Source organism: Solea solea, chromosome 3, assembly GCF_958295425.1.
Source record: "Solea solea chromosome 3, fSolSol10.1, whole genome shotgun sequence".
In the NCBI taxonomy this organism is placed as follows: Eukaryota; Metazoa; Chordata; class Actinopteri; order Pleuronectiformes; family Soleidae; genus Solea; species Solea solea.
This window is the reverse complement of record NC_081136.1, coordinates 29721441-29740315: the sequence shown is the minus strand read 5'-3', so window position 1 is coordinate 29740315 and position 18875 is coordinate 29721441. Positions and strand designations below refer to the sequence as shown.

The window sequence follows — 18875 nt, the reverse complement described above, 5'->3', positions numbered from 1 at the left end:
CTGGAAAAGGGGAAGAGGAGTGTTGGCATATTGCTCCTGATAGTCCACCTCTATGAAAAATTAAATAGGTCTGTTTTGCAGGTTTCCCCTCTCTGGAGTGCCTTAAGCTGTGTTATGGAAACATCATCTTGGTAATTTATACACTAAAGAACACCTGGTGTTGAAAGAAAATAAACTGTACTTCCATTTCTTTCTGGGTTTTAAAAATCAACGATTTGACTTTGTGGTTTCTCCCTTTGATGCTTCCCCCCTTTTTTTTTTGTTTTTTTTTTTTCAACTTTTTAAACGTCCATCCATTCGGCTCATTTTGCTGGAAGTTGGCATCTATTGTAGTGTTAAGTCGTTCACAAAACGCCTGTCAGATTCCATTTCGACGTCTTGATCTCCGCTTCAAAAAGTTGCTGTGGAGATGTTATCGCGGTTTAGACGTGGAACATGGAAGCATCTCTAATAAAGACCCAAACAATGGACAGCCTCTCTTATTTCCAACCCTGTCCAATGGAGCGTCTTCGCGGTACCCATTAATTTGGACACCGCTCTGGCTAAATTACATGTGTTCCACCTCTGTGACATTTTAAATGCAATTAAAAGCTGGTTATAGAAGTGTGCGCGGACTTCCCTGTGATGAAGGGGGGGGGGGGGGAATCACTGACGTGATTAACATGCAAACGAGCTCACGCTGGCAGACTAGATTGGGGTTTGAAAACCTCAATTACTTTTGTGTGATTATCTATTTACCAGTACACAGATTTCCATTTCTCATCTTCAGCCGCGTTCCCCATGCACGAGCCTCAATTATACAGGGCACACCTTTATTTATGATGCCCATGGTGCCGAAACACAAGCCCTGGTTATTTTTCACCGTGATGTATCTTCGCTTTACAGGCCGCTCATGAGGCAGGGCCACCGGAACAACACGCTCAACCATTTTGCTTTGTGAGCACTTAATATGATCTTGACCCCCACCACCCTACACACCCCCAATCCATCCATCCAACCCCTATTTAAACTCACTTTATCCCCTCCCTCCCTCCCTCCCTGTTAGACAGCAGGGAGAGTAATGGACAAAGGGCAGTCATTTGTCCTTTTCAAATGAATGTTCAGCTTTAATATTTCTTATTTATTACTGAACTCCAAAGTGTAAAGACACAAAGCTATTGAAGATACGAGATGGTGTGTGTCTGTGTGTGCGTGTGCGCAGGGGAAAGGTGTTAACTTCATCAAGTAGTAGTTCACCACAGGAAGGTGTGTAAATCAACAGCATGAACACCCCAGGCCTTATAGTATGTATCATCCTGTTGATGCAATTATTGAAGCAACGCCTGGTAGCACAGGAGGAATGCAATTTAATCAATTTAAATTTAATTTGAATATATCTATATATATATGTGTGTGTCATTTTGCAGGCAGGCAAGATTTAGGGATTATTTTTAGAATCTATCTTTCAACAATTTGATGTTTTTATACACACATATATATATATACACACACATATATATATATATATACATATATATATACACACACATATATATATATATACATATATATATACACACATATATATATATATATATACACACACACACATATATATATATATATATATATATATATATATATATATATATATATATATATATACATATACATATATATACATATACATGAAACAAAGGTGCATGTTTGTATTATTTACCAGTGTTCCTGTCCATGTTTTTGGTGCACAGTGCACAGGGTGAAAAGGGGGGGGGGGGGACGATAAAAGGAAGACACGCGCATCTGTGGCGGAGCCAGGCTCTTCACATTGTGCCCACCATACATAAAACATGCCCTGTTGCTTCAGCTGGAGCAAGAAGGAAAACAGTGCCATCAAGTGAAAATTCTGAGGATTCCTCAGCAGATAGATCCATCACCTTATCAAACTGACAAGGGGAGAAGGAGAAGAAGAAGAAGAAGAAGGTGTAGTTTGATAAACTTCCATAAATAGCCTTAATTTATTAATAATTAAGAGACATATTTTTTTTTCTTATTGCTCTTATCTCATCGCACTTATCTTATATCACATACTTTTCAAAGGTGCAACTGATATTTCTTCCACACATCTTTTTTTCCCCACCCTCAAAAATCTTCTACACTGAACATAAGACACAAAAGCTCCAACCACTGCAGGGACACATGCTAAATCCAGAAATACACATGTTGTGATGCTTAATACTTAATCCTCACAATCCTGTTCACACTACTTCGGGAACAAAGAGGGAACATTACTATTATGTGAACTCAGTTGCCAGGACCTGGCTGCAGCAGCAGCAGCAGCAGCATGAGGCAGCTCGAGTAAAGAGTGACTGAAACTAGTGGTGACGGCTGGAATCATGAGTGAGAGTATCAAAGAGAGAGGGAGAGAGAGAGAGAGAGAGAGAGAGAGAGAGAGAAAAACACACAGAGAGAGGGGGAAGCTTAGATAATGGGGGATAATGGACAATTAACTCAGGCTAGTAGTGCTGGCTGCAGTGAATAGCAGCTTGTGATGCAGCAAGTCCCTGATCACCACTCAGCCGTTTTCACATTGGGACTAGAGGCGATATCAAGCTGCAGGCTTCTGGGCCTCAGAGGTGTACACATTGCATTAGCAATCTCCACAATACCTTTAAACAATGCTCGATACCAACAAAGTGTCCCAGAGTGCAAACGCAAGCACTCAGTTGATGGGGAAGTCTGCAGTGCCATAACCTTGTCTCATTGTTTCACGTCCTTTCACCATCAAAACAAACCCAGCAGCCGTAGATCCATTAAAAAAAAAAAAGTGACATTCAGCCATTCCTGGTTGCAGACATAGAAATTAGCATAATTAAACCTATATAAAAGCTAATTGCATAAATAAACGCATGAACGTCTGAACGTCACCGCTGTGCATCACAGAAACAATGCTGTGTGTTCATATCAGGGGTCTCAGAAGTGTTTTAACTGCCCACCAGGCTCCCCACCCCCCACCCCCCCGAACCCCCTTTCAAGCTCCATCTAAATCTATTGATCTGTGAAACACTGGGACCCAGGGGAGGCAATTCACTTAATATCATACATCTAATGATGAGAAGAATAACGATTATACCATTTGGTAATTAAACGTCTTACAAACCATTTAACTGACTGTGCGTCAGTAGGGGTCGCCGGAGGTCGTATGGATTGTTTTTAATTTCTCCGATGGCATGAAAGCATGAGACACATGCAGGAGGTATAGATTTTTTTTTTGGGGGGGGGGGGGGGGGGGTTAGACAACGACAAGAAAACAGTACAATAGTGAAAACACAATAAAGCCTGTTAGCAACTATGGCACTGCTGTCAAAACATGACAGGAGAACTATTTGGAGAGTAGGGGGGGGGCAGAGTAAAATAAAGCAAGGCAAAGATCATTTTCTGGTATTTGTTCATGCATAAAGAATATACACATACAGTGGAGCCCAATAGTCTGAGCGCACCTAATATAAACCCTTGAACACAGAAAAGAAAAGTGGGCCATGGCAAAGTGAAAGGGTTGGGGTGGTGGTGGTTGTGGGGGGGGCGGGGTTTACAGACATTTTCAGTCTTTGCAGGAATGTGCTTGATGGTCACAAAAGGTGTGTTTAACTCGCACTCCGAGAGCCACTTCACTGTCAACATCCACAACCTAATCCCTTACTTACAATAATTACCCAACACTGCCACGTTTGATAGACAGGCCTGTGCGGGGCTTATTTTATTATCTGTAACTGAAGAGTGGCCGAGAGAAAGGAAGTCGAGGGGAAAAGTTCCAAAATGTTCAGGGGTCACGTAGCAAAGCTAAACGATTCAATCGCTTTCAAATCGAAATCCCGATTTTTAAACCTCTATTTTCTATGCCATTGTATTTAAAGGCAATACAGAAAAGGGTTGTCGCTTTTCTCTGAAATTCAGATGTCTGTTTACACTTGACATTTTTGACGTTCGAGTTTGAATTCCCACCCCCCCATTTGAGCTCAAAATACACAGCTTGGAAGCGCATCAGATGACCTGAAGTAATTACCATGTGATCCAGCAGATGGTGCTGTGCGGTCAGCTTCTGTAAACTCACCTGTCAGCCCTAATACAAAATCATATCTTTTTCCATAACACAGTAAATACTGAAGTTTTACTTCAAAAAATACACTAGAAAAATTCCAATTTGATCTTTTACCTAAATCGTTCAGCCCCAGTCGCATGTAACGTCACTTTCTTTCCCCATCTTGTCCTCGGACGGCGAACAATACCTTTCCTTTGTCGCGGGGAGCTCGCACGTTCACACAGCGTTTACTGACAGAGGGATGTGTGTCATGCTCCTGGCTCCTTATTGAAAGATAGCTGGTAAACATTGTCATTCCAACAGAGAGAGAGACGGGATTAAAAGCCCGCTTGGCCCATTGAGGGGAACAGTATGCGAAAAGAGTGCAGGAACAATAGCCCAACCGGAGGACGGTATCACAAGAGTCCAATGTCTGTCGTGATGAATATGTGGGAGATTATAACCCATTCCATCATTTCCATAATGTAAAACTCTCCTCTTCACTCCGCCGACTATTCACTAAATAAATGAGAAAACTATCACGCGCGCAGAAATGTTCAACAAAGGGGCAGAAGGGAGGGAAACGGGAGTTCTGAATGACCCTCGTGCCTTTGACAATGCAGACGCTGTCCGGACACATTCGGAGGCAGTGGAGTGAGTAAGACCTGAGAGAGTATTTATCACTGGGCACAATGCAAATGTATTACCATGTCATCTATACCACTTTACGGCACAAAATGGAGGCACAACGAATACGAGGGAGTTTTATATAACACCAGGTGAAATTATGAATATGGGGGGGGGGGGCTCTTGCTGCCTCGCTAGCACTTTCAACTGGAGGATCATTCAGGGGAGTCAGCCCTCGCATTTAACCAATATGCTAACTAGCCCGGCTAAGAAGTCTTAACCAGCACGACTCAACGGTCATTCAAAAGAACTTTTATAATAAGAAAAGTACAATAACCACAGTCGCTGGATAAAAAAAAATGTGAATAAAAGAAGTTTAAACGGTCAGGACTACTTTTTAAATCAGCATATACGTTTTAATAACTTTGGATATCCGCAAAAAAAGCGACCGCATCTGGTCGAGTAGAACTTCTGGGAAGTAAAAATATGTGTAAATAATAAATTATATCAAATTTAAATGCACAAGACTGCAAGCTCTTCAATTTACTTTGCTCCTCATCAAAAAAAAAACAACCCATACTACTATTATACTAATGAAGTAACTTATTCTGAGATCTGCTCACACCTCAGCATCACTGACACCTTTTCAGCCCCCCACCACTTGATGCATGTGTGTCTGTTATTGTGAAGTGAAAGTGAGAAAGCATCTGTGCAAGGCTGCGTACTTCTCTGTGTGTGTGTGCATGCGTGTGTGTCTTCTGCCCGATCACTGCAGTCTATTCCAGAGATTTCTCCCTTGGTAACCTAGTTTATTTACTTCATCTACAATATAATGCTTCAGTGAACATTAGCAACTTTGAGACACAAGTTTCAATCAGTTCTCGGGGCCGCGGCGTGTGTGTGCGCACGGCTGCGAGCGTGCTCAGCCAGGTGCAGAGAAGAGATGAACACGGGCCACCAAAAGAGACGGGGGCCGGCTTTAAAGCGAAGGACTGACAAAGAGGTCCCAAAATAATACAAAATAAAAATGGACAGCGGTCGGAGAGGGAGAAGGGAAACAAAATGAGAGTTAAGGAAAAGAAAAAAGAAAAAAAAAGAGGCAGGGAAGAAAGCCAGAAAAAATAAACTGTTCTGGTCAGCAGGGAGAAGAACTGGGGGAAAGGTAGTGGTGAATCTAAAAAATAAAATCTAAAAAGCTAAATAAAAAGCAATATTGTGTTGAGAGATGGGGAGAAGAAGTGGGAAAGACAGACAAAGAGAATTATAGACATAGAGAAAGAGAAGGAGAGAAAGAAAAGAAAAGAGGAGGGGGGGGAGAAAAAAAAGGAAGGAAGACGAGGTGTTCTCCCTGGGTAGTGCGGAGCAAGTCTTGTCCAATAAACACAGGTGAGTAGCTCGACAGGCCAGGACCACCAACCTGACTGACAGCTGAGAGCTTTCACTGACCTCCAGCTTTATGTTACATGACATGAGGAGTGCAACTCGACTGACAAAGAGAAACTGCCTGCACCTCTCAGAGTGTGTGTGTGAGAGAGAGAGAGAGAGAGAGAGAGAGGGGCTGGCAAAAAATACACACAAATATACACACACTTGTGCACAGGTGGCTGTTTAAAGCAGCATCCATGCTCTGTGGCCACAAACACAAAAATATCCACTCTCACACAGACACACACACACACAGAGACATTTCCCTTCACAGGTGAGCAGAAGAAGGAAACACCCGGGTGCTTCAGTTACTTAGCGGGAGAAAGTGAGGAGTTGGGAGGGTGGCGGGCAGAATGTAGGCTGCGTGTGTGTCGACTGAATCTTTTCCACATGACGGGCCTCGGGCTGTTTTTGTCAACTGCACTCTTGAGCAGCAAGGAGTCAGGTAGTGTGACCACATGATTGCCCAGGAGGCACTGTGGTGAGCGAGGGAGAAACGGGGAGAGAGGGGGAACGAGAGTGGCAGAGGCGGGCGGGCGGGAGGCGGGAGGCGGGAGAAGGATCGGTGGTTCGGGAGCAGGACTGATGCAGTACGCATGATGAGGTGTAATCACAAACCCCATTCAGAGTGCAGTGGAGTTTGTCAACATACACACATTCACATTCCACTGTCTGTCGGCTCCATGACCCAAATCGAGCATGCTATGCAAGTAAGTGTGTGTGTGTGTGTGTGTGTGTTTCCACACATACACGGATGCTTTCTGGCCATTTCGCCTCCAACCAGGTAGTAACAGTTTCACTGCGGAGGCTTGTGGTTTGCGATGAGGAAGTCAGATTCCAAGCGCTTGTCGGGTTTCGCTGCCGCCTGTATCTCTTTTCAAGCCGCGATCAAATGATCAATACGAACAAAGGACTTGGCGTGTTGCCTCTGGAGTAAAAGCTTTTTCAGTGGCCGTGACCGTGTGCTTTCATTTAAAACTTTTACTTGAAGGAAAAAAAAAGGAAGAAAAGACAGTGTGTGCTAAAGAAGGAGAGGGCACCGTTTTCAAGAAGTGTGACCTCAAATGCTCAAGTGAAATGCTTGTAATTAAAAGAAAATTAATATTCCATTTTTTTTTTTAAAAAGTCATTAATCTCACCATTAGGTTGACATTAGCGGTAACCCAGTATTTAAATCTTTGCTCCTTTTTTGAAAAATTGATCATGCTGTCACATTACAACCATTGACATGAAAATGTAATGCAAATTATATCTTTTTAAATTGAGTTTTTGGATTTGTGTGTATTTCCATCCACTGTTTATATGTAGGTGGTCCAAAGGTTGGGGGGGGGGCACCATTGAAAGATAACAAGGCACAATGTGATGATGTTATTAACATGTGCAAAGCAAGATTTGTGCCGTTTCAGTCACGTGATTTCCAAAGTTAATCCTTACATAGCTGTACATTCACATTGCACTTATATGCATTTACATTTTAACGATACGCCAACCTTTCCACCTCTCTCAGTTGTAAAAGAGCATTTTATAGATTTTATGCACAAAAATGTTTACAATGGGTTTATAGAAACCCACCAGGTGACAGGCTTGTAAGTTTAAACTGCACAATGTAACCTAACATAGTGAAGATGGTCCCAAAAATGTGTGTGTAGTTGAAAATGCATCTACAATGACCATTCCCCCCCCATTAGGACTGATGCTAGTGCAACCTGAACTCTACAACAGTATAAACAACACATGTTGTTGATGCAAAATAACACATGTTTCCTACAGGTTCCCATTTTATAGAGAACAGATCATATGTGACAATAATATAGACTTGGGAAACGTCTCCGACAATAAGACTTCAGCGTGGATTTGTCAGCAATGCACGACGGGACACAAACTGTAACGTGATACGCGGTCTCTGAGGATAAGCACAAATCACCAGCAGGCCAACGGTGGTGTTGATACTCTCCGTAATGACAATATCCTTATAAAACACTCGACTGTGAAGGGCTAACATAAACGCAGGGGCTTGCTATCCGGACTGAAAAATGAGGCTGCGTGACAGTCCTGCGATAACACGCAAGTTCAATCTGTCAAGACAACCAGCATTTAGGCCTTCGAGAGAAGAATGCACGGCTGTGTGCGACTGATTCATTGGACACGATCACCTGCAAATGAAGCCACTCATAATTCTTCCCACCTGAAATGGGGAGTTCAAACTCATGTCAGGCAGCTCTGATGTCATGCCTGCCCGGGGTTGAGTTTCACAATAATCTCAGTGCTCTTGGAGAGATGCCATGGAGTCCGACTTCTGCACCCAAGATTTCTCCAATTAACTCGCGGGGGAAAGAATAACACGCGAAACACTAGATGCCTGGCTCGTTTATAGAAATTAAGCTGCTGCATGCAGTATTTGCAATCAGTCATTTCCACAGTATCAGTCATCTCTAATAATATAAGGTGTACACATATAGGAAAAAAAAATATTGAAGGGGCCCCTAAGAATGCAGAGGCCACATTTGCTTTGGGCCAATTCACCCTTTTGTTTCTAAAAAAAATCACACGTCCTTCTGTGCATCAAGCTATGGAATTTGCAACTGGATGAAAAAAATAAAGTGGAGCAAAAAAAGAAAAAGGGATCAGAGATTGACAGATCAATAGTCATTGAGTCTCTTTTTATTCTCCTTAAGGAATGATAGCAATACTCATTTGGAGCCTGCTTTCCTCCCCTGTTTCTACCTCCATTCTCATGGCAACTGTGTACTCTAGACAAACACTCTTCGTGCAATCTCCCTTCTTCCCTCCTCACCATCCACCCTGCATCTCCACATACGCTCTTGGTTTTTTTTCTACTCTGTCCCTCAGTCGTTTCTCTTTCACATCAGACATGTGCAAGACAAACACCTGGCAGCTGCTAAGACAAATGAGAATTGTGCATTTTGAGTGGGAACTAAGGAGTGGATTCAGCTGATAGTTATGCTCTTATTTTGGAGGCGAGAGGGGGGGGTTTCGTGCAGGGTGTTCTCATCAGCAAAGAATGACCAAATAAAGGCGATGAATATCAGGTGTGAAAACTATTTCCACAGCGGAAATAATGGAAGTGCAATTCTGGCGTCTATTTTTTTTAAAAAAAAGGCAACTGCTCCTAATCCGAGGGATCAGCAAAAGGGTAGGACGTCATTGGTATTCCATTTTTTTGCTCACAGCAGGACACTATCGGACCCCAAACCAAACCTCATTAAACTCAAATATGGAAACTTGTGGGGGGGGGGGGGGGGGGACTTCTAAAACTACCAACTTCTCTCCCTCCTCTTTGCCTAAGTAGTGAGCCAAAACAGTGGACCATAGAAAGAGGGATGCATGAAGAACGGAAGCAGATCCTTGGGACTGAGAGCAAAAGGAAGGAAGAGAGGGAGAGAGGAGGAAAAATAAACCTTTGATGAGTAAGACTTTTTTGTTGAGCGAGAGGGCTTAACTTTAAAATATTCTGGGTGGCAGTGAATGGGGGATTGACCAATGGCCCTGATCTCAGCCACACACTGGGGCACAGGGGTTAATGGTGGATAAAGATTAGGGGGGGGGAGTAAAAAGGGGGTTGCTTAGCCTGATCTCCATCCACCCCCACCCTGGAGTTTGCACCTTCTCCACCAATCCCAAATCAGCTAGACAATGGAGGCTACCAATGGGGAATGATCCAAGTCCCTTTGATTTCTGCCTCTCTCCTTCTCTTTCTCCCCCCCCACCCCAGAAACCGCTCTGAGTGCCCAGGGTAAAGACCCATTGAGGTTCCCCCTGTTTGCCCACTCACTGGGACAGCACTTAGCAGGCTCAGGGAAACCATTTGAGGATTGAAAATGGAATGACAAGAGGTCTCTGATCTATGACAAGAAATCAATTTCAAACTGGAAATGTGAGCAGAGGGCTGTTCAGTGTGAACAGCTTCTTTAAAGCGGCCAAAGATACTCTTAATTGCTGTAGATTTTTATATATGTCTACAGTGGAAGTGTGGCTTGCAGTGTTGGGGCAATTACACTTTTTGTAATGATTAGGACTTTTTTATTTTCTTTTAGGCCAGCAGATATGCAGAGAGAGTTCATCTTTGAAGATTTAACTGAATACTAGGCAAATTAAGAGCTAATATTGAAATCTCTTTTAGGTGGAAGAGGAAATCTGAACTCTGCGTCTCTCTGGTTAGATGGGACTCAAAGAGAGAAGGACCTGGTTCAGCATCTTTTTCTCCCGCCAATACATTTTAATCATATCTATACCTCAAAGGCACACAACTTCCTGGTGGGTAATAGATTTTGTGACCGTTTCGGGCAGATTATCTTAGAACCCAAATGGACTCGATATACAGTATATCCAACACAGCAACCTTCAGCTTCAAACCTAAAATAACCTCCAAATCCACTTGATAAATTATGTAAATAAAAAAGTTTTTCTTTTGAGACTTCAGGAAGAACGGTTTGAACAGCTGTCATTGTAACGACTAAATACGGATCGAACACTTTATTCTTGTCACCTTAATTCCACTGAAAACATTTGCAATTCCTTTCACCATCACTGCTCTGCAGACGACTGGAAATGTGCACGCACTCGTGCAGCTTGCATGGGTCTTAATGACAGATGTGATCGATAGAAAGGTCACCCTGGTCATGTCGGGAGATATAATTGGTGACTCTCATTACATAACAACCCAACGTTCTTCGCACACATCGGTTGGTGTCACACATTAGTTTTACTCCAAAGTTGCTCATTATTTAATGCACAGTGACAACATTGTGCTAAGAATTGATACTCGTAGTATCTAAAATCAGCCACTACGTTATTACGTACATTACATTTCACATGCCGTCTTCTTTTCCTGTCATAATCAGGTTAATACCTTCCAGACCAGATGACTATATTTTCATTTTTTAAGTACCTGGCTCTGCTGTTCTGTCATTTCAGCACCCAGGACTGTAACTCTTAAGCCTAAACCCTCGCTAACAGTTGTGACCGATGTGTCTCGTTATAGTTGATAAAATGTCCTGGAAGAAAGCACAAAACAACGCATGCAAGGAGAAAGAAAAAAAAAGAATAAACCTCCACTTACCACTTTGGACTTTAACGTGTGTCTCGTCTGCTTTCTTCTACGGGTGCAGAATGTGCATGTGCATATTTCATCCTAAAAGAAAACAATGGGAAAAAAAAACAGACGTTTTGGACTATAAGTAAAAGCAAAAAGCTCGAATTTCTAGTTTCTTTATGAAACATAAAGGTCCATTAAAATGAGTTTAAAGCTACAAATCCCAATCGAGACATCAACAAATAAATAAAATAAAAAAAAAAAACGTTATCCAAGCTTGCCCACATTTGTCGGCCATAATGCATATCATAACTTCTAAGCTGGAGTAGATTGAAAATCCTTGGGGTGTGAAAACCAAACAGGCACAACTGAAAGGTTGCCCAGTGGAGAGGGGAATTCTATCAAAGTAGACAAGATGAAGATTTGTTACATTTGAGGGGGAACGGCGCCTCCTTGACCTCCACTGGCCGCTACAATCACCACAAACACAGCGGCGCTAACAACGCTGTAATAACACCACCACAGAAACAGTTGGTGTCTCGATAAAAAAAACCAAAACAAAAAAAAACAGATAGATTTTATAGGAGTTGGATTTTTAAAAAAGGAGTTGGATTTTGAAAGACACCGTCTTTCTTGTGGTTAAAGGTTCTTTGACAGACGGACATGAAGGAACCATGTTCAAGCACTTACCCTAAGGGAGAGAACTTGCCGTTGTGGTCCGTCACAGGAATGGATGGAGTCCAGCGATGTCGGCTTTTCTGCGATAAAGCAAAAAATAAGAAGAAACGGTGGAGGATACCATTAGTCCAAAGCTTTTTCATGACACGCTGAGCCTTTTCATGTTTCCCCAAACACATTCGTTGATGGCTCGGACATGTGTGGGCTAGACTCTTGTCTTGCGAAACTATTTTCTGTATGGCTTGTAGGTGAAAGCAATAAACTTTAGAACAACAAAGTGCACCTGGATTTTGGTGTGAAGCATATGTGTGTGTGTGTGTGTGTGTGTGAGTGAGTGAGAGTGCATGCACAAACAGGTAATATACAGTACAGTTCAAGCTATAGGCCTCCTGCACAGCACCCTCATGTACTTCTCTTCTTCTTTTAAGTGAAGAAGGTGCAGTGCCTCGGAGGCTTGAGCTATCAACGCCAAGTAAATCACACTGTTAACCTGACAAAACTGATTTTTTTCTTTTTTTTTTTTTTTCATGTACTTCCACTGAGCTCCTGGCATCTGGGTACCTATACTATTCTATGGCGTCCATTTAAATTTAAAGACCATTGATGATGATTTTTTGAGAGGTGATAATACAACTGCAATGTGAGCCTAAAACAAAGTAGCTACAGTACATAACAAAAAAAAACGAGATATGGCAGAGGTAAATTTCTGCTACTGGGGGGCATGAAGGGCACAACATGGCCTGGATGTTCCTCTCTTGAGATCTCCCCCCCCCCTCCCCCCTCCCTTTTATTCTTCCAGAATTCCAATGACCCCTACAGGCAACCGGCGACTGCTGAATCCTAAGGAATGTGCTCCCTGAACTGTACAAAAAGCCCTCAGCTCAAAGAGCCCAGCTGAAATCAAAACATGCCAACTGCTGTAATTTTTCACTGTTTTGAGTTTGTGAGAAACGCTGCACAGATTGCTGTGCAGCGTTTAGTGGGGGTAGGTCGGTCGCCAACTAATGAACTGGGAAAACATTAGAAGAAAAGTACAGGCCCAGATCGGGGCTCTGTGCAATTATATGATTTGTTTGCATTGAAAGAAATACATAGATAATATAGATAGGGCAGTTAAAACTTTTATTAAAAGCCTCTCTGCGTGGGGCGTCTAAAAAAGATTAATCCCCAAGTATAAAAACAGTCGTCTTAAATAGTTTAATCGTTTTAAATAAAACATAGACATATAAAACATTCTTTCAAGTTAATGACCCTAAAAATTAAAACTATTTGCTGGTGAGCATACTTCAATATCACAACACCTCTGGGCTGTGCACATGTCATGTTTTATTCACTGGGAAGGCATCAGGAATGCCATTAGTCCGTGTGACCTCCAATTCGTAGGGATTTTACAAATACCACATATACCTTTATTCCAAATATAAAAACCGTCGGTAAATTCTATCAACTCGCGAATATGGCATACGCATTCAAGTATTCATGAGGGCCTAATAATGCTATAGGCTGATATTTACATAAAGCACTCGCACACTAAGTCAAGATAAACTATTTAAGACCTGGGCCACAAATACCTCCACACGCAGCAGAAAAGGAGGGTCCTGCGATGAAAGAGGACATTATGCTAACAAGTCAGATTACTGTACACAATAACTTTATCTTAAAAGTAAATACCATCTTTGGTGTTTAAAGACGGGGGGGTGGGGGGGGGAGCATTATGGAAAGTCACTGGCAATATTTCTGTAGGGACCAAATGGTCCTTATCAGTGTTAGTCGAGCAATTCAGGCCCGCCCGAAGAAAGATGAGTCTTCAAACTCATTCTATTCATGGTCAGACGTGTAATTACCCTCGGCTCACAGTCTAGACGTAACCGCTTTCACAGTATTTAAGACCCCCTATGCAACGCCGCGGACGCCATCTCCTACCACCAAGCCCTGCGCGTTAAATCTGTGTGCAGATAAATTAGTGAAGAATGCAATAAAATAGACACAATGAGAGGAACTTTATCCTCCCCGCTGCTAAATGAGATTTCTTTGAAATGCAGATCAGCGGTTCTAGATTAGTGAATTTTAGCTGCTGTCAACATCATAACAAAATACAAATTCGATTGTTCGCTGGTGCCTTATCTCCTTGCTTCCATCTGCTGGCTGGTTATTTACTCCCCCCCCCACCCCCCATTTACTATGCAGATCTAAATAAGTCGCATCAAAAGGAGGGCTTACTACACAATGCCTTCTTAAGCTTCTACATCAAGGTATTTGAAAAACCGGTAGTCACATGAAAAGGCTGCCCATCAAAGGCACATCTCTAATGAACTCTCCTATATCAGAGGGGGCCTGTGGGGCCTGGCTTTAATGCCGCCTGTGTGCTGAGAGAGGAGCCCAACTACAAATCAGAGCCACCAAGCCAAGGAGGAAGGGACGAGGAGGACACAAAGGGGGGAGAAAAGACAGGAGAGACAGGAGAAGGGGGAGGACAGAGAGATGGAATAGAGAGGCAAGAGGACGAGGAGGAAGGCCTGAGTTATCTGTTGGGGTTAGCTCAGCACAGGGACTCATCCAAAGTCTTTCCATTTGTCCATCCGTCTCTCACATCTGGAGAACCAGAAAACCAAACTGCATATGTAGAAGAAAGCCGTCCAAGTTATTACCAATGCAGTAACCTTGAGACGTTTTGTGGAGCTGCACTGCACACAATTCAAAGAGTATTAATGTGTGTCCGTTAAAATGACAAATCAATTCAGTAATCGGAGATTAGTGGAGAAACCTGGGACATTCAAAATACTAGACAGAAAAACATGTTGTGCCATCGCCCTTCAATTTCCCAGGTCTGGAAACCGCTTTGGTAATCTCAAACAGAGCTTTTGAATTATGCTCCTGCAATAACCTTTAATTTCATGGTGTATTTGTTGCATGTGGCACACAGACCGGATTACAACAGACAATCTTTGGACTTGTGCGGGGGGGGGGAAATAAACTACGCGGAGAGATAATGATCTGTACCCGCACTCTCCCATCCGCGCCCACCGCCGCGATCATCACTGCCACCGTCCCCGCTTTGTAGCCATGTGTGTCTGGATGAAGGGGAGACCCCCACCCAACAAGCATGCAGTTTACCAGTGAACAATTAGCCCCGGAGCAAGAGCACGCTCGGCACTGGCACATGTGGTTAAGAGGCGTGCGCTGCAGGAGAGCGCCGGATGATGGAGGGACGAGGATGGGAGGAGCCATGGGAGAAGAGGGGGGGTGGAGAGGACACTGAGGGAAGGAGGTGTCTGGCGTGTGCCAGACACGCGTGTGCCAATTCTTAGCTACTGGGCATGTTCTTTGTGATTCACTTACAGATACTCTTTCCAGAGAAGATAAAGACAGATAATTGACGGTTTTACCACACGCTCAAATTCATGACAACTTTGACTCAGAATTCCTGCGAGCCCGTCCAGATTGAGCCGTAGTGTGAAGGCATTTGATTGCCGAGTCCCTCTGCTGCAGACACTTCTTGTCCCTCACATCACCCCGCCTGAAGCGTCTTTCTGCTTTGTAGCATGCCAACTGGGCCCAGTGCCAGTCGCATTTGCAACCACGAGGGACCCTTGTCTTTTTGCCTTGCCTAATGAAATGACAAAACAACAGATTTGCATATGCAGAAACAGGTGTTACAACAGGTTGGAATGCTTCTGACCCAAGCTGTGTTAAAGAGCGAAAACCCAGGGAGGGGGGGAGAGGAAAAAAACATGCAGAAAAAGAAAAAGTTTATGACCAACAGCTGCCTGGAGGTATTTAAGCTCAGATGAGCTGCAAGGCTGCGCCATCTGCCCTACTGCCTGCCAGAAGTGACAATCTAAATTAAAAACCACTCATCAAATATCATAAAAATAAGCCATTGTTTTGCTCAGTCCATATGTTGTGGCCATTTTAGTTTGTTCTCGGAGAGCGGCGTCAGAGGCTGAGCTTTGAGGCCTATAGCTGTGATCCAGGGAAAATCCAAAGAGCCGCACAGTAGCCTGTAATTACCCTCCCAGCAATCCGCTATCTTCAGACCCGAGCCCTGCGTCATCCTTAACATCATCCAAGTCCATCCTCTCCACATTACGGAGGAGAAAAACTATTGAGCCAAGTGTGGTGGAAACATGGCCATTGTTTAGAGTAGGATTAAGGGCTGACATCCAAGAGCACGAGCGAGAAGCAAAAATCACAACGCCGCACTCGCTAACAACGATATAACTGCCACCACGATTGATGCAAATGAATATTTCCATGCAAAATGCAAATATTGGGGTTGAGTGCGACACGACCCAAACAGAGAGCAAAGCGTTGCAGCAAAATGCCAAATGCCTCCGCTTCCACATCTCTGACCAGAAAATGTCCTGACCCAAACGGTTCAACCCGGAGACCAGTGCTTTTTGTCCTTTTACTGAAAGACAAAGCGACTGAACAACATTACTACTACCACCATCACATCCCAACCCCCCCATTTCCATTTTGCCTCCTGTTTTTATTTAGGTGAGTAAGACAGAAGGAACAAACCTGAGACACTCGTGACCCTGCGTGAGTGTTGTAACTTGGTCTAGAGCTATGCCAGCAGAAGGCAGCACCATATGCCCTCAGCCCCAAGCTGGATGCTCTTTCTGCAGCTTAATGTGCTTGTCAAAAACTGTTACTGTCATGAACCCCCCCCCCCCGATGGTTTTTTTCTCCCACAACATGGTTCGGAATAAACATTGTTTCTCTCTCTTGCTTCAGAGAAACAGTCCTAACCTAAATACAACTCATCAATGATTTCAAGATCAAGATTTCCGATTGTTTAAGCTTCTTAAATGTGAGTACTTTCTTTGTATATCTATTTCTTTGCTCTGGATAACAAAGAAATCAGGTTTGTATACAAAACAAGACACTTGAGAACATCATCATTTCCAGCTTTGACGAACACCAATCAACATTTTTTAAGGTTTTCTGATATTTTATGGAAAATAATCGACCGATTAATCAATTATGAAAATAATCGTTAGTTGCAGCTCTAAAAATATACTGCTATAAAAAGCTAAAATTGTCTCAATGGAGGCCATTTAATGATTATTTGAGTTGGCCACCAGTGTTAGTGTCAACGCCGTCCCACATGACGGTTGACTGTTTATGAGTGACAGCCTGACGGCTGAATGCAGTGCTACAGTAATGACCTTGCCTTCTACCAAAAGTGACCCTGTATGTTTAATTCGGGGCGATACCCAAAAAAAACACACTTTTTTTTTTCAAACTGGGACAATATCCATCTGAGGGTGACATAAATAGAAGCCACCATGCCTTCACACCACACTTAAACACCAGCGAGTCAACATACAGTTGTTAAAAAGAAAAGAGAGAGAGAAAAAAGATGCATCGTCTGTGGCTGCTGTTCAAATGACAGCATGCTGTAGTTTATGTGGATAAACACACTGATAGGTCAGATAGTGTTACAGGCCAAGCTTACAGCAGTTTGGAGTGTCAGCTCAATTGCAGACTATTAAGTACAAGGTCATAGTCGAGACGACGGTGCCAAGTGCTGAGTTGTAAACCTGATGAAAAGACGTGAATTATTTTACATAGCTTTAAAATAAATACTGCGTACACAAGCCTAATGTTTGTCTTACAGCCGTGCACTCATGTGCCTCTCTCCGTTTCAAAATGTGACAGTACACTTTCTGGCTCCTCTGAGTCATTTGTTTGTGGTTTTGAAACCTTTAGAAAGAAAGGGAGGTATAATGATGTAAAATCTAATCTTTCGAGAGAAATCTTTGCAAGATATTTTGGGCCTTGATTGCTTTGGTCTATGTAAACAGATGACCACATCGCCTGTTTTTAGCTTTCGCAGGAAACATAAAACCCACAATGGTGAACTTGGAGAGAGAGTTCAACACAGTGACTTGCTGCCTTGATGAAACTAGTGTTAAAAGGTAGGTCACTAACTGATTCTGTCCTCAGGTCTTCATGACCTCACCTCCTAATGACTGGCCAGCCTCGCAATCTCTCCCTTTTCTACTGCCCGTCGCGTTCACCCCACCCTGCACAACTTTCTCCAGCCAAACACAGACACAGCGTTTTCTTGCAGTGTCGAGTCGGACTTAAGAAGTGACCCGGAGCGTGACTAAAAAAGTCTGATCTGTCTCAAGACTCCGAGTAACTGGGACACACAAAACATCATTACCGTGATGTGGATAATTACAGTGCAAAAGGGTGGCCTCTTAAGCACCGTAATACATTCTTTTATCTCGAGAAGTCAATCTTTGCAGGGCTGACAGTTTGCATCGCATGATCCCGGTAAACAAATACCTTTTTCCGCGGCACAAAAGTGCCATTAAAGGCCAAAACTGTCAACACAAATTCCATTCTTGCTTGGGGGGGTGAGGCGGGGGGACTTTAGAGGGTGCGCGGGGGTAGCAAGGGAGGGAAGGAAAGGACTTGATCACTCCTGGTTGCTTTAACTTGCATGGAGGTTGTCATGGAAACATTTCTATGAAGTTGACAGGGATAAGATCTGGACATTTGCCATCTAATTGCCTTAAGCTTAGTAACGGGGGCCAAGTTATATATGAAAACACACCGTTAAGGTTATGTGGACAGACTCGGTGAGATGCTGGTGAGCCACTGCCCTGATTTTCTCACCGGTTTTTATCCCCAGATGCAGAAACACTTGGGCAGCTTGGGCGAGAGGTCTGTTTCATTACAGAGGTGTTGGGGGATGGAAGCAACTCAAAGGCGAATTCAAAAGTGAGCAAATGTTTCATTGTCTTGCAGCGAACGAGGCTGAAAACAGACAGGAGTGATGTGATCTGTGCATGTGCATCCCCTCTCTGGACTTTCTGCACACGGTCGTTTTGGACTTAGCCTCCACTGTCTCTTAAAAGTGTTTCTGCATTCAAGTTTCCCTGGGACAAAGCTTTTTCCACTTAGTGAAAGCAACAATTTTAGATAAAAAGAAAAAAAGAAAATCATGCATCAACCAGTGTTCAGTGAGCTGAAAGCTGAATCTTAATTTAGATAAATGATTGAAATGAATGACAA

At 43.2% G+C, this 18875-nt stretch overlaps 1 protein-coding gene across 5 annotated transcripts in view; it reads right to left on the bottom strand.

The window, feature by feature from the left end:
* foxp2 (forkhead box P2) overlaps positions 1-18875 on the bottom strand; it is a 96322-nt gene that overhangs the window by 75231 nt on the left and 2216 nt on the right. For 4 of the 5 annotated variants that reach the window (XM_058626137.1, XM_058626141.1, XM_058626140.1 and 1 more), the window contains exons 1-2: positions 11853-11904; positions 11190-11261 (exon numbers count right to left, since the gene is read on the bottom strand). The gene's annotated coding sequence lies outside the window, so the exon portion shown is untranslated. Of the gene's footprint in view, positions 1-11189; positions 11262-11852; positions 11921-18875 lie in introns of those variants that run through there. The other variant, XM_058626144.1, reaches the window with a different exon arrangement.